This window comes from Parasteatoda tepidariorum, chromosome 10 (assembly GCF_982258835.1).
Source record: "Parasteatoda tepidariorum strain Cologne lab strain chromosome 10, Ptep-v5.0, whole genome shotgun sequence".
Taxonomy (NCBI): domain Eukaryota; kingdom Metazoa; phylum Arthropoda; class Arachnida; order Araneae; family Theridiidae; genus Parasteatoda; species Parasteatoda tepidariorum.
This window is the reverse complement of record NC_141764.1, coordinates 62,786,359-62,800,859: the sequence shown is the minus strand read 5'-3', so window position 1 is coordinate 62,800,859 and position 14,501 is coordinate 62,786,359.

The window sequence follows — 14,501 nt, the reverse complement described above, 5'->3', positions numbered from 1 at the left end:
TTAAATATGAACAATCGACGTCCCCTCTCCCCCTCCCCCCAGCTGCCCGCGGAAAATTATTAAACGTTGACAGGTCCCCGGTGATAAAAAGGTTGGGGAACACTGCTCTAAGATATAGTAAAATTACTAAATTTTATCTCATTACCCAAATTGTATCATCAATTATATAATTATATTTTGCTATTAATTTTACTAAAGCACTACCGCAAAAATTAACAAAATGTCTGTGGTCACGATACGCGGATGATACTTTTATTTCGTAATTGGCAAAAACAGAACAGATAACAGAATACAACTTAGCTATATTTAGCACTATTTGTGTAAACAAGACAGTAAAAACGCTTTAAATTGATTCGGAAAAAAAATTGACTCAGATATCATGTTCTCAAAACATTTTATTATCAATCAAATTATTTGACTTAGACTATTATTGCATTTAATCCAAAAAAATGCTTTTCTATTGTAACACCTGATTATTTTTGATTTTTAAAGTTTCACCAGAATCCATTTTTTTTAAAACTTTTTTTCAAAACTTCTTGAAAAATTTACAAACGTAATTATTTCTTTCTGTGTCAATTTTTCTGCCTAAAGCAAACCCTGGTTTGCTTTAGTCAGTTTCTCCCCCCCCCCCCAGGAATGTATATGTTACCGTGAATGACCGAAATCAAAAGAATGTCGACATTCATCTTGAATGTCAACAATTGCAGAGTAACTTTGGTGAATGTTCGAAATTTTTGTTGTACTCGATTTGATATTAATTTATTGGTTGATATTAATATATTTATTTGATATTTTAATATCTGCTGGAGATAGATTAGGAAAAACATCAGTGTTTGGAATATCGTTTAAATGCATACCGAGCAGTGGCACTTAGCTTTACCAAAATACCAGTGTAGGGTATTCCGGGCAAATGTATTAACTGGCAGTAAAAAAAGCATCGATGTAGGGCATACCGGGCAGTGGCACTTAACTAGACCTAGTATATATTTTGGACATTTATGAAAGCGACTATGTGATTGTCAACATTCACGGGTGGAAGTCTAAAACCACCAATTTCGCTTATTAACAGTGCCATATATGCTGTTTTAATGGGGAATTTCAAAATATTGAGACATATCTTTATGAAATAACATTTAATTTTTTCGATACACATAATATATTTTTATAATCTTATAATTATCAAATATCAAAAATATTGAATAGAAAGTATTAAATTTTATTACACCGAGACGAATCAAAATTGGACGCTCGGTGGCTGAGCGGTAGCGCTTCGCGCTGTCGTGCCACAAGTCCCTGGGTCGATCCTCGGGCCGGGCAAAGTTGACTCAGTCTTTCATCCCTTCAGTGGGTCGATAAATGAGTAACAAGTATGCTTGGGAAGTAAACACTGAGGGTTCCGCTTTCGGTTGACCACCTGACCGGAACATCTGCGCCTGCACCCCAGAGCCAAAGGTCAAGAAAACTGAGATAGGCACAGTAGGCCTTGGCCCTCTATGGGCTGTCGCGCCGCTGAGTTTAGTTTAGAATCAAAATTGAGGTCAATCGAAACTAAGTGTACATAAAACTTTTCTTTTCTTTTGCAAATTGAATCATATACTCAGAAAGAAAAAACAAACAGACGCACTCCTTATAATATAAAAGTTTAAATTTACGTATTGCAATGAGGTGCTCATTATAATCGTTGAATTTATTGTTGAACATTAATCGTTGTACTTTTCCCTCCCCGCTAAAATAATCTGAAAGTATGACGATGCATTGCATTATAGTCATAAAGCATTGATTCACAAAGTATAATGCATATTAATTTGTTTATTTTGAAATTAATTTCATAAAGTATTTTTCATGGACCATATTTAAATTTCTCGTACATTGCACCATATAAACTAATTGAAATATTTCATTATTAATTTCATCTTAGATTTCTTTCCTTTTATAAAGTTTTATTAATTTCGGGAACTTATTAAAAAAGTAACAATAGAAGTGTTCATTGTCTGCCTATATAAACATAGTGCTTAAATAAATTTACAAATTTTTAAAATAATCTCGTCATTATTTTCTTATAAAAAAGTTTTAGTAATGAGACATCTTGAATAACAATTTTTGAATTGTACATCATTTGGCACGAAATCTGCTTATGCCATGAATTATGAATGAAAGTTTTGATTCTAAGATAATGATTATTCGTTTCTCAAAACATCGAAGTTATACTGTAACTTATCTAGACTAATGATGTTAAGGAAATGCAACATAAAATCGACAAAATACACGGTATTTTCTTTTAGCTTGTCTTGTATTAGTTACGAATCTAATTAATTTTTCCATCATATTTTTTTCTTAGAATATGCATTAAAACACATATATTCTAAAAGCAGCCTTTTTTGCAAAAAAAGAAAAAAATACATTTTTCGTGCTCGAATGTTTTTGAATAAATTATTGATTTATGAAATCTTTACGAAAAATGCTTGAACTCTTTCTATTTATTAGTTGTCAGGTTACTTGAATATATATACAAAAAATAATATATATAGTACAAAAATAATATATGTAATATATACAGAACAGCTTACTTTTAGCATGTTATTCTAGTTTAACATTTATTTTAATTTTTTTCATAATTCAATTGTTTTTAAGATTTTTACATACTAGCAGATCTTATGTTTGTAATACCAGTTTTTTAACGAAAAAATAAATCTTTAGAATGAAACCACCGACAATAACCAAGCATTAACAATCACAGTAACTTTCAACCATACTTATGAAAGAAACTACAAAAAGCTCATTTTTTAAATATAGCGCCCATATTTTTAGGCTTAAAAATTCGAGGCCATTAAAAACAGAGAAGCAGAAATCGTGCTCTTAGTGTCTAATTTCATTACTTAAAATAACATCAATATAATCATATCTTGCTGTTAACCTATTAAGTTTGCTTTTTACCCTTTACTAATCTTCTGACTAAAATTTAATATGTATGTAATTTGTTTAACCTTTTTACACCTTTTTTTTTTTTTAAAAAAAAATTTCTACCTTTGCTTTTAAATTAATTAATTAGTGTTAAATTAGAAATTTTATTTGTTTTTTGTTTTTTATTTGAACAAAAAAATAACTATTTGCAAAAAATAAGCAAATACATAAAATGAATAAAAATAATTAATAAATATATATTTAAAAAATTATTTTAAAATTCTGTTTTCTTCAGAAAATAAATATCGAAATCTTTCTGGATATTGTATCGAGTTTCATCATAAAATTAGCTTCTTATTTTTCTCAAGAAAATAAGTAATATCTTATTCTTCTGAGAAAAATTAGATGCTCATTTTGTGATGAAACTGGAAAGAGCATCTGATTCCATTTAACTGAGAGAGAAAAAAATGATACAAACTTTTGTATAATGATGTTAATTGTTAGGATGTATAATCATCACACATACAAAAATAATTAAGAAAAAAAAAATAAATACATCGAAGGAAATTGCTACGTCGTTGTTAAAAATGAGTTTAATTTCTTCGGTTCATCAGAGATGGCGCTGGCAGATTTGGAACAAGGATTTGTCAAGGGATGCAAAGAATTGATCTTGCAATAATTTTACGTTTCTTTAAAGGGAAAAAAATATTGAACAGATAGTTTTTAAGAAAAAATAAGTGAAAAACCACTAAAATTACGCTCCACTTGTTTTGATAAAGAAGAAAAAACAAACAAATAAATCAAATTACACTTCTTTACAATCAGGAATGTATACTATCGTGTTCTTTCTCTTTTTTTTAAATTAAAAACATAAGTATAGTTTTCACCCTTCTTAATTTATTTTTCTTTAGCTAGCAAAATATCGGAGTAAAGTTTTTTCTTTGTTTGAAAACAGTTATTTTTTCACAAATAAATGGGGAAAAAAATGATTAATTCTATAAACAGAATATTTCGTGTTTTCTCAACACAATTTGTTTTAGTATGAGTCTATATTTCTAAAATATTTAAATAAGTTTATTTTAAATATTTCAAGTGTAATATTTTTCACTCAACCATTTTTAGAGACGCAAAGACATTTTTCTAAAATCTTCTAACAACCAAAGTCTTAGACTAATGATGCTTAGACTATTTTTTTCCACGAAATGATAGAAGAAAATGTGTTGGTAATTTCTTTTACTTTTACTTGCCAGTTCTAATTCGAAATCTTCCTTGTCCTTACTTTCGTGCAAGACTTCTAAAATTGAAAGTTGAGTTTAACTTCTAAATTGAGAATTGAGTTTAACTTCTAAAATTGAAAATACAGTGAAACCTCTGGGGAGCTACCACTCTCTGTTCCACAGTAAAATGATCTGTTGGAGGTTGGTCGTTTTGGGCGGTTACCCCCATTGACTTCAAAATGTTAGGGATGGTACACGATTTTTCACAAACGGTTTTAGTTTTTGTCAGTGTCCTTTTCCTGGTGAGGAGAGGCCACCTGTGTTAGTGTCATGAAAACTGGATCGATGATTAAAATTCAGCAACAATACACATTATCCCTACTCATATAATTATGTGCAAAAAAATTTGCAAATTATGAATGATAAAAGTCCACCATGAAGGCAAATTTCTCCCAAAATCTGATCCAGGAATTCCTTTGTCTTCTGGATTGGGTTCAAAATTACAAGGCTTCGGAGTTGAACATTAGCTGCTGTAAACCCGAAAATTGGGTCGGCTGTTCAACGACGGTTATAAAATAAAATAAAATCATGAATGATAGAAATATTTTCATTAAATAAACAGTTATGTCTTTTGTTTAAATTTGAATTTAATTTCGTACCATAAAAATTAGTCAGCTTTGAAAAATGAGAAGAGGTTTGATTGTTTGAGAAGCTTATTTTTTTCTAAAATAAATTTTTTTCCTAATTTAATTTTCAATTCTAAAAATATATAATCGGTATTCTGGCTGTAACATGAGGTTCTAGATCTCTTTCAGAGATTGTCAGAAAGAGCTAAATTAAAGTATCTCACAAATATTTTGAATACATTTTAATCAACTTATTTGTTTGTTTTTTTTAATATTTTTTGCTTCGATATTTTTTCATGTTTCCTTAATTGAATTTTTCGCCTTTAGTGCAGAGCTTTTCATGGTTGCTAGGAGAGGTTTTGACGATCTCGCGTAAAGGTATTCTTCAACATAGTCAATGGAAAACATTCCGTAGCTTCCAAAAGTGGTAGTAATTGGTGGTCTTTCTTGGAGGCTAAATTATATCAGGTTGTAATGAAAATATTCTTCTAATGCTAATATATTCTGCTCAAATAATTTGTGTGGGCGTATTTGATTGGATTTTTCAGACGATATTTGGCATTTGAAAGAAAGAGACTTGCTTCTCAATACTGTGTTGTGAAATCTGTTAAGAAAAAGGTCGTTTTCGTTAAATACAAGGTATTTGAAATGAAATTATCACACTATCAGATTAGAACCATCATTTATTTCCATTTCTGTTGCAATAATTTTCAAATGTACAGCGTCAAGTACTACTGTTGTATCATATGATACTATTAAGATATGTTACCGGAAGTTTAAGAGCAAGGACTATGACACTCAAGAGGCATAGCGTTCTGACCATTCCACTGATGTTTATGAGGACCACCTTGTGAAAGAAAATCAGTATTCCACCACTCAACATTTAGCTAAGGGGATAGAAGATAGTACCGCGTCCATTAGTCGCACTAACCATGGTGTAAGCTTGAATTACAAGCTCAATCGTTGGTTGCCGCATGAACTGACTCAATCAGATAAGGACAAACGTGTTTAGGCCTGCGCACAAGCTTGCTTGTTGAATATCAGCGGAAAGACAGCTTTCTGAACTGGATCATTCTTGATCGCCATTTTGATACTCCGTAATGCGAACATTTAAAATAATAACAAATGTGACATGTAGGAGAATCACCTTAGTTATTTTTAAAATACTATTTAAGGCAAGAACAGTTAGTTTAGGAAGCATACACATGTTAGTTCTTTAAATATACACCTAAGAGCCATTACATTATGACCACCCTCCATCTATAACAATGGGCTCGCCCAGGTTTTCAAGGTTTCTCGCCCAGGAACAATGTTTTCATGGGGCACATTAGGACCCATAATCCTCATAGAACAATCCCTGACGTCTGTAAGATACTTGAACATAGTTGCAGACCAGGTTCACCCATTCATAGCAGCAGTTTTTGAAGCGGGGGATGGTGTTCACCAAAAGGATATTGCACCATGTCATAAGGGTCGAATCGTCACGGATTGGTTCGAGGAACATTCCAGTGACTTTCAAGTCATGTCTTGGTCCCCCAAATTCACCTGACCTTAATCCAATAGAGCATTTGTGATCCTACTTGGAAAACCAAATTCGTGCTGCCACGCTACTCCCTCGCAATGTGAGATATTGCAGGAGCAGTTGGTGAGCGCTTGGTACCAGATACCTCAGAATACCTATCAGCACCTTGTGGAATCAATGCCACAGCGTATGCTAGCAGTTTTGAGGGCTAAAAGTGGTCCCACATGTGATTAGCAGTATGGTCATAATGTAATGGCTCCTTGGTGTAATAAGTTTGTAAATTAAACACATGCATAACACAGAGAGACTATTAAGACGAATTCAAATTACTCTTAATAAAGCAGAAGCGAATAGATAAAATAATGAATATAATTTTTTTAGCGTAAATGCATTGCCATCAGGAATAAAAATTTAATAAGCATGATAATATAAAAATAAAGCATGACATATATTTAATTGAATTAAAATTTAATTTAGCATAACGTACGCGAACGTAATAGTTATCAATAGACGAACGGAGAGTGTTGCAAATATCCGAATTGAAATTATGCTAATACACTTAACTAAACTTCAAATTACTATCAAGAACTTATAACTCAAAACGGAAGCGAAGCTTACTTTAAACATGCAGGCTGGCAACTAATCCCTCAGTCAGAGCAAGGAACACTTTATGCGAGATTGTAGTTAAAGTAAGATGTTGATATCAACACTATTTCAGCACAGATTACCTCAGGGTTTTCCCTGATTAAAAGCTCGAGTTTAGATATTAACGCGTAATTTACTCAACGCGAAGCTGCTTTGGTTTAATGTTCCGAGAAAATTTCCACAAAATGATCCTAGTTGTTTAGTTTCATCTTGTTAGAAACTCAAGCAGATGGTTAACGGAAATCTTTAAAGTATATACAGCTTCGCTGGAATAGGAGAAGCTTTTCTAATTGGGTACGAATTTTAATTATTGTAATTTTACAATCAATAATGTGACTCTTTTGGGTAGTATTGGATGCTTCATTATTTCAGTTAATATTCTGTAAAAAAAACTTTTAACTTTTTCAACTAATAAAGATATCTAACTCGTACGAAAACATTATTTTGGGCAATTTTTTTGAAAAATAGTTTATTATAAATTTAGAATCCTTGTACTCTTAGTTTCTAAAAATACTTTACTTTTGCTTGTACTCTAGTTATTTACAAAGTTACAGCAGTTTTTGTGCAAGGGGATAACAGTGAATAGAGGAATGATTTTAAGTTTTTAAATGCATTTATCACAAAATCAGAGCTTTTTACAACATCATCTTCTTCTACATCTGCAACATTTCCTGCAATATTTCATGTTGTTTTAAAAATAATTTTCTACAAATTTTCATGAGTGTTTATGATTATAGCACACATGTTTTGACCTACAGACTAAAAGAAAAAAACTTGAATTTCATTATTTTTGTATGATTTTCTTCAATGACGTACCCGGAGATTTTTAAAAATTTGCTTTTTTAAACTACATTATTCCCTAGCTCTGTAGTATATACACTTGCGATAATGCATGTTAAGATAAGAAGTTCAAAACATAATTGATAGCTTTCTAAATAAAATTCTCATAGTTTGCTATCTTTTTTTCTTTGTTTACTCGATAGAAATTGTTTTACAGTGTTTAGCTTGTACGCAAAAAAAAGCCTTATTTTTCCCTGAAAAGGGCCACATAAAAAGAAAATAATAATAAGGATTTTTTTTGCTAGTTCTATAAGTTTTTACACGTAATAAAACAAATAAACTAGTTTTTGTTAAAATATTATATTAATATTAGAAAAAAAGTTGTCGAAACTAGTCGGATATTTTAACTTATTACCTGTTGTAAATGAAATTTCTGTAGTGGCAAAATACAGTTTTATAATGAAATATGGTGAAACAAATATGGTCTTACACGATGTGAATATTTTCTAACATTAGGCACCACTTTTAATTTTAATAGAACATAATCAAATGATTTGAAATTGTTCTTAAGACCTTTATATCGTTTTTAAAATTATGATAGATGCGTAATTCTTAATCTTACAGAGCAAATTCATTATATATATATATATATACTTATATACAGTCGGAAATCTATTTAACTTAGTCGCTAAATCTTGATAAAAAGTTCGTTATATGGAAAATTCGTTAAATGGAAAATCATCAATTGCAATACAAAACAGATTTTAAATACATTAACACTAGACATAATTCAAATAGCAGTTGATACATCTTTATCTTGTAAATTATTATCTACTATCGAATTGTTTCAAATGATTTTTAACACTTGATCATATGAAGGTGTGGTGATTTCTTCACCATTTCCGTCTTCGTCTTCTTCACTATTGAATTTTTCACACTATTCAAAATAGCCGAATCAGTTAATTTTTTGCGGTTGCAGGAATAAATAAAAAGAAAATCATTAATCAGTACATCATGGTTATTCCGACATTTTCTCTTAGCCGTACCCACATTCTTTTGAGTTCTTCCAAAGGAATGCTATCCTCATTCTCCGCTCTGACTAAGAATTCAGCTTTAGCAAATCTGTTAGGAATAGTACGATCTGTAACATCATAGTTCCATGCGTTAGAAATTACTGTTATGCTTTTTCGTCACTTGCTTTTTGGCATGGATTCCTGTATGAAATGCAAACAAAAAGGAAGAGGGATTTTACTGCTTTCTCTAACAGTTAAGCGCCTCCGAAAATCAATTCAAGGTAATTTCCCCCATAAAAAGATGCTTGTTCCTTAATTGTAAGCATTTTTGTTTAATGATTTTAAATAAAATTTTCAATTATAAACGTGGTACTATTAATAAAATTTGAAATTCATTATTTAAAATTTGGAAGTGAGTCATGTTTGGAGGATTTTACTTTTACCGTAGAAATTGACACCGGTGCCCTATGGTTAATTTCATAATTATAAGTTATCAAAATGTAAAATATTATATTTTTCTCTTTTATCTAAATGAATATAAGATACTGAAAAAAAGTATGAAAAATATTTTTGATGAAAATTCTGATTCAAAAGGTTGAATACATCTAATTCTTTAAGCAATATATGTGTTACTGTGAATAGTTTGAAATTTAGTTTACATGTTACTGTGAATGACTGAAATCGGTGGTTGTTGACTTTCACCGGTGAATGTGGACAACCACATAGTAGATTTGATAAATGTCCAAAATATATACTAGGTCTAGCTAAGTGCCACTGCCCGGTATGCCCTACATCAATGCTTTTTTTTTAGATCATTTGCCTGCTTATACATTTCACCGGTATACCCTACACTGGTACTTTTGTTAGGTTAAGGCTTCTGCTCGGTATGCATTCAACCGGTACTCCGAACACGGATGTTTCTTCTAATCTATCCTCAGCAGATATTAAAATATCGAATAAATATAATAATATCAACGAATAAATTTATATCAAATCGGATATAACAAATATTTTGGAAGCTCACCACTATGTGATTGTTGACATTCACTGGTGAAAGTCGACATTCTCTTGACTTCAGTCATTCACATATAAAACATATAAAAACATAACATATAAAAATGGAACAAAATGTTTAATAAATTTGTAATTCTGAAATTTCGATTTGTAATTCAAAATAAAATTGTAATTTTGAAGAGATTAACAGTAAAGTTTGTGCAACATTCAAAAACAATTTTTTCCAGCTAAAATTATAACGTCCAAATAAAGCATTTATATCCGCTATATTTTGGACACGTATCAAATCACCAATCTAAATTTTATTCTCTTATTTTCATTTGTGAACATCTCTTTGGAAAAAGAAATTTTGATGTTACATTAACTGAGTAAACCTGAGTAATATCTTAAAATGTATCCTTTTGGCTAGATACTAATTTTTTTTAATTAAAAATAATTTGTTTTAGGTATTTTCAGTTAAAATGTTTAACACCTTTTTTCTTAACTGTTATCACTGTCCTGTTACTGCATTGTTACTATTTTGATACTTTCTTGACGTATCTTTCATGCAGTAGTATACTTTGTTCGACAGAAATAGTTTAAAATAATAATAACACAAATACTTCACACAACTTCACACTATTCAGCAAATCATTTATTTCTAGAGTGCCTCTTTTTCCCCATATATAGATTTTCATAGTTTCTTTAAGGTTGATACACTATAAAAAAATTATTCCTGATCAAATTTCGATATAAAGCAAGCACCGGTACTTTGGGCACATCTATCTTGGATCCATTTTAGGTGTATAATATTATACCGTACTTTTTACAGTAATATTTATTTAATTAGACTTTACGGTAACTATAACTGTAAAAATTACTGTACATCCGTTTTTTTTGTCCCGGAAAATGTTCCAGTCAAAATGGATTTTACGGTATAAAGTACTGGAACCCTGAGTACAGTAAATATATTTTTTAGATCCGGATTTTTTTTTTACGATTTACAAAAGATTTTGTTTGTGCTCTTAATGAATTTTCGATTTGCTCTCCTTTCGTTATACGACATACAACAAGCTTCAAGCCGCTATGGAATGCGATGGCAATTGCAATAGGGGCTCCAGTTATTGTCAAGGCTGACAATAGCAGATGCCATAGGGATTTTAAAATCAATCAGTTCGTAGGACCTGGAGGCACACGCACGCGAACATCTATAAGCCCATTCCAGAAAAAAAAATTACATGAGCTAATATTTAGGAATCGCTGTGACCAAAGAAAGAGTGCACATTGTCTGCGGTAACAATGTGACAAATCCATCGTTGTAGTAAAGTTTTATTGAGGTGGCTTTGTTTTTCTGTCCTTGGTTTTTGCAAGAACGCTGATGACAATTGGATTGGAGTAATACCGCTTAACTTGTCTATATTACCTCTGCATGTATGCACGTTTTTAAGGAAAACTTTTAATGCATGTTTCGTTATACGTCTATGAAAATAGTTTATTTGTATTGACTTACCTGGAATAAAATATATTCCTTAATAGATTTCCTTCGTTGCTCCTTCCTCACTCATTCACTCCAAATATTCAAGCCATTTTATTCTTTTTGTTTTTATTAAATTTATCATATATTTTTCTTTATAAAGTTTACCTAACTCTAAATTACTCCTAATTTTCCAAAAATCTCCATCTTTGATTGATCCATATATTTTCCTGAGAATTTTCTCTCAAAAGTAATAAGTATTTGCTGCATAGGGAATTCCTTCCATGGGAACTTTTCTTTAACTATAATTACCAAGTGAAATTTAATATTATTATAAATTTAATTAAAAAATCATAGCATCTGCATTTATACATAAAAGACTTGCATAAATTCTTACTTGAAATTAAATTAGTTTTGTAAGAAAACTAGGAGCATTTATTAAATAAACGTGTCAGGAACTATCAACAAATACTATATCTCGATATAAAAAAATTAAAGGAAATTATTAAATGGAGGGAAAAATATTCAAAATAGCACTCGCTTCGTTTTCCACATAAAAACTTGCAAACATTTCTGGAAATACTTTCTGGAAATGTTTCTATTTAATTAAACAAAAAATATGCGCCTCGTTTTTGTAACAAAGCTAGAACTGCATTGAATTCTTTTCTAAACATTGAAGATACAAAAAATGAGAACAACTGCAAAAAGTATAGATTTTTTTCTTTTTAATTTAAATAACTGTTCAAAATAGACAAAGATAATCAGTTCCTGCTGCTTAAAATGGCACGTAATTAATAACTGAGTTAGAATTGTATTATTTATTTTTTGAGCAAAAAGCTAGTAGTTTTTCGAAAGAATAACTCTTATTTAATAAATAAAGAAAATTACAGAAGGAATTAATAAAAATGACTGTCACAGAAATAAAATAAAATAATTACGATAAAATTAATTGCTCTCAAAAAAGTATTTTTGTAATGAAATGATTTTTAAAATATTTTTAATCTATCAGAAAAATTATTAGAATATTTTGACTACGTGCCATTTGCAAAAAAAAAAAAAAACGTCGCCTATACACTGTAAAAATAGATACAAATATCCCAAAACGTTCTTCGTTTTTAACGAAACCGTTTCTTGTTGTATGCTCCGATCAAAAATTGCATCAAAGTAAAAAAAATAAATATCGTTTCTTATTCAAGGAAATGAAATTCGTCAAATTTGAAAAAAATATTTCGTCATTCTATTTTTTCTCAAAATAAATCATTTAATTAAATACAAATTAAACTAAAATATAAGTATTTATAAGTAATTTGAATATGAAAACATTACAAATAACTAGAAACAGTAATAATACAAGATTTTGAATACTACGTATTGACGGAATCGGCATCTTTTTCTCACTACCATTTGAAGAATGAAAATACTTTGAGTTTTCCGATCTACCCTTGTCAGCATCTTTAAAAAATTATCAGAAATATCTATTCACGATAAACCACAATAGGATACAGTTTTTCTGCAAATCTTTTGAAGCGTTAATTGAACAAATTACTTTTTTAGTTGAACCAGACTATCATAAAATTGAATTTAGATTAAAAAAATCAAGAAAAAAAAATTTTGTGATCTCCGAAAGATGATCGCAGGTTACCCATTGGCAAAATGTTTGTTGTCTAATTTTTTTTTCTTACTTCAACTCTAAGCTTTGGGACCGTGTCAAGACGCTCTTTAATTGTGACATTCGCCTGAATTAGTATTGAAAACGATCCAATTTGGACTGTAGGTTAGAATTTTGATTTTTAATTAAACAGTTAAAACAAAAATATCGCTCAAATGATGAAATTTTCCTTTATTTTCAACTCAAGAAGTATTTACGGGATCTCTCTGGTCCCAGATCTTAAAAATAAACTCACCAACTTAATGCATAACAAAATTAAAAGTGAGAAGAAAAAAGAATTCTTAAAAAAATTACCAAACAGCAGCTGTTGCCATAGCAACGCATGCAATGACGAAACATGCGCACTGTTTACTATTACTCTTGAACACAGTTGAAAAGTGTGATGATGTCCAAATAAAGTGCGCACGCCATCAAACCCGAAACAACACCCATTTTGCCAATGGGTTAAAAACTGTAGTGAATCTAACTTTTCTAATAATCACTTTATCATGGGCTTATATAATTGAAGTGATGCTACCGTAATAACACAAGAAAGACAGTTATTACTGTTAGATAAAGGACACCCGTTTTCCCGAAACTCTTCTGGTACGAGACCAAATCCCTAATCATCATACAGTTAGTTCAGTCGCCTTGGTTTTCCATTTATTTTCGTTGGTCTATGTTTCATTCTGATTTCATGATTCAATTTAACAACCTCCCACAATGCACTACGATAAGGTTTCGAGTTGAGAAATCATATTGACATGTATTTGAGAGTTCTCGTTTCGTCACAAGTCTTGCGATTTCGTGACGAAATGATTCTCAAAATTAACGAAATACAAGACAAAAACGGCTGAATAATCAAAAGTGAAAAATATATTTCAGAGCAATACTTTCAAGCAATCTTTAAATTATAGTACTTATTCTGTTAAAATAACTTCACGTTAAGGAACTTCATGGGAATTTTAATTCAGAAAATAATGTATCAGATACTAGAATTGTTAAAATATAATATTAAAATTTTCCTGTACTCAAAAATTTCTGAAACCAACTTATGAAAAATGAGGAATACTTGAAACCTTCATTCATCTCTTAGACAAGTCAATATTCCCACACACCCATCGATTTGGGTAGTTATTTTCAAAGGATCGGAAACTTTAGACGAGAAGAGAAACATTTATCACAGGAAATGGGAATATTTCTTTTGCCAGATATTACGAGCATGATACTTTATTAAAAATACAAAATGTATTTCGCCATGCTACATATACTGCTACAATCTCAGAATGATTGCACCGTGTGCTTTTTAAAAAACGGAACACTGCATTATCAAAAATATGGAATTTAGTGCTTATTTTTGCGGACAATGCCCCCTTTTTACTCTAAATGGCTAAATTTCTTAAATTTAAGTTATTATTGTATAACTATAGGGCACGACAGCGTTTTTACGACATTTACAATCGCATGATCTTCAAGCAAGCCGTTTTCTTACAGTTAAGTACTTTCAAACGGGTATTCAACGTACTTTCAACGGGTATTTCAAAAGTACTTTCAGTGGCGTCATGAAGGAACGTTTTATTTTCCATGTTCAAATTATGATTACTAGTGCATTTCTGTCACTCAATAACAACTAAATATTGCTACGCGATATTATATGGTTCAGTTTACGGACAAAGTTAAAA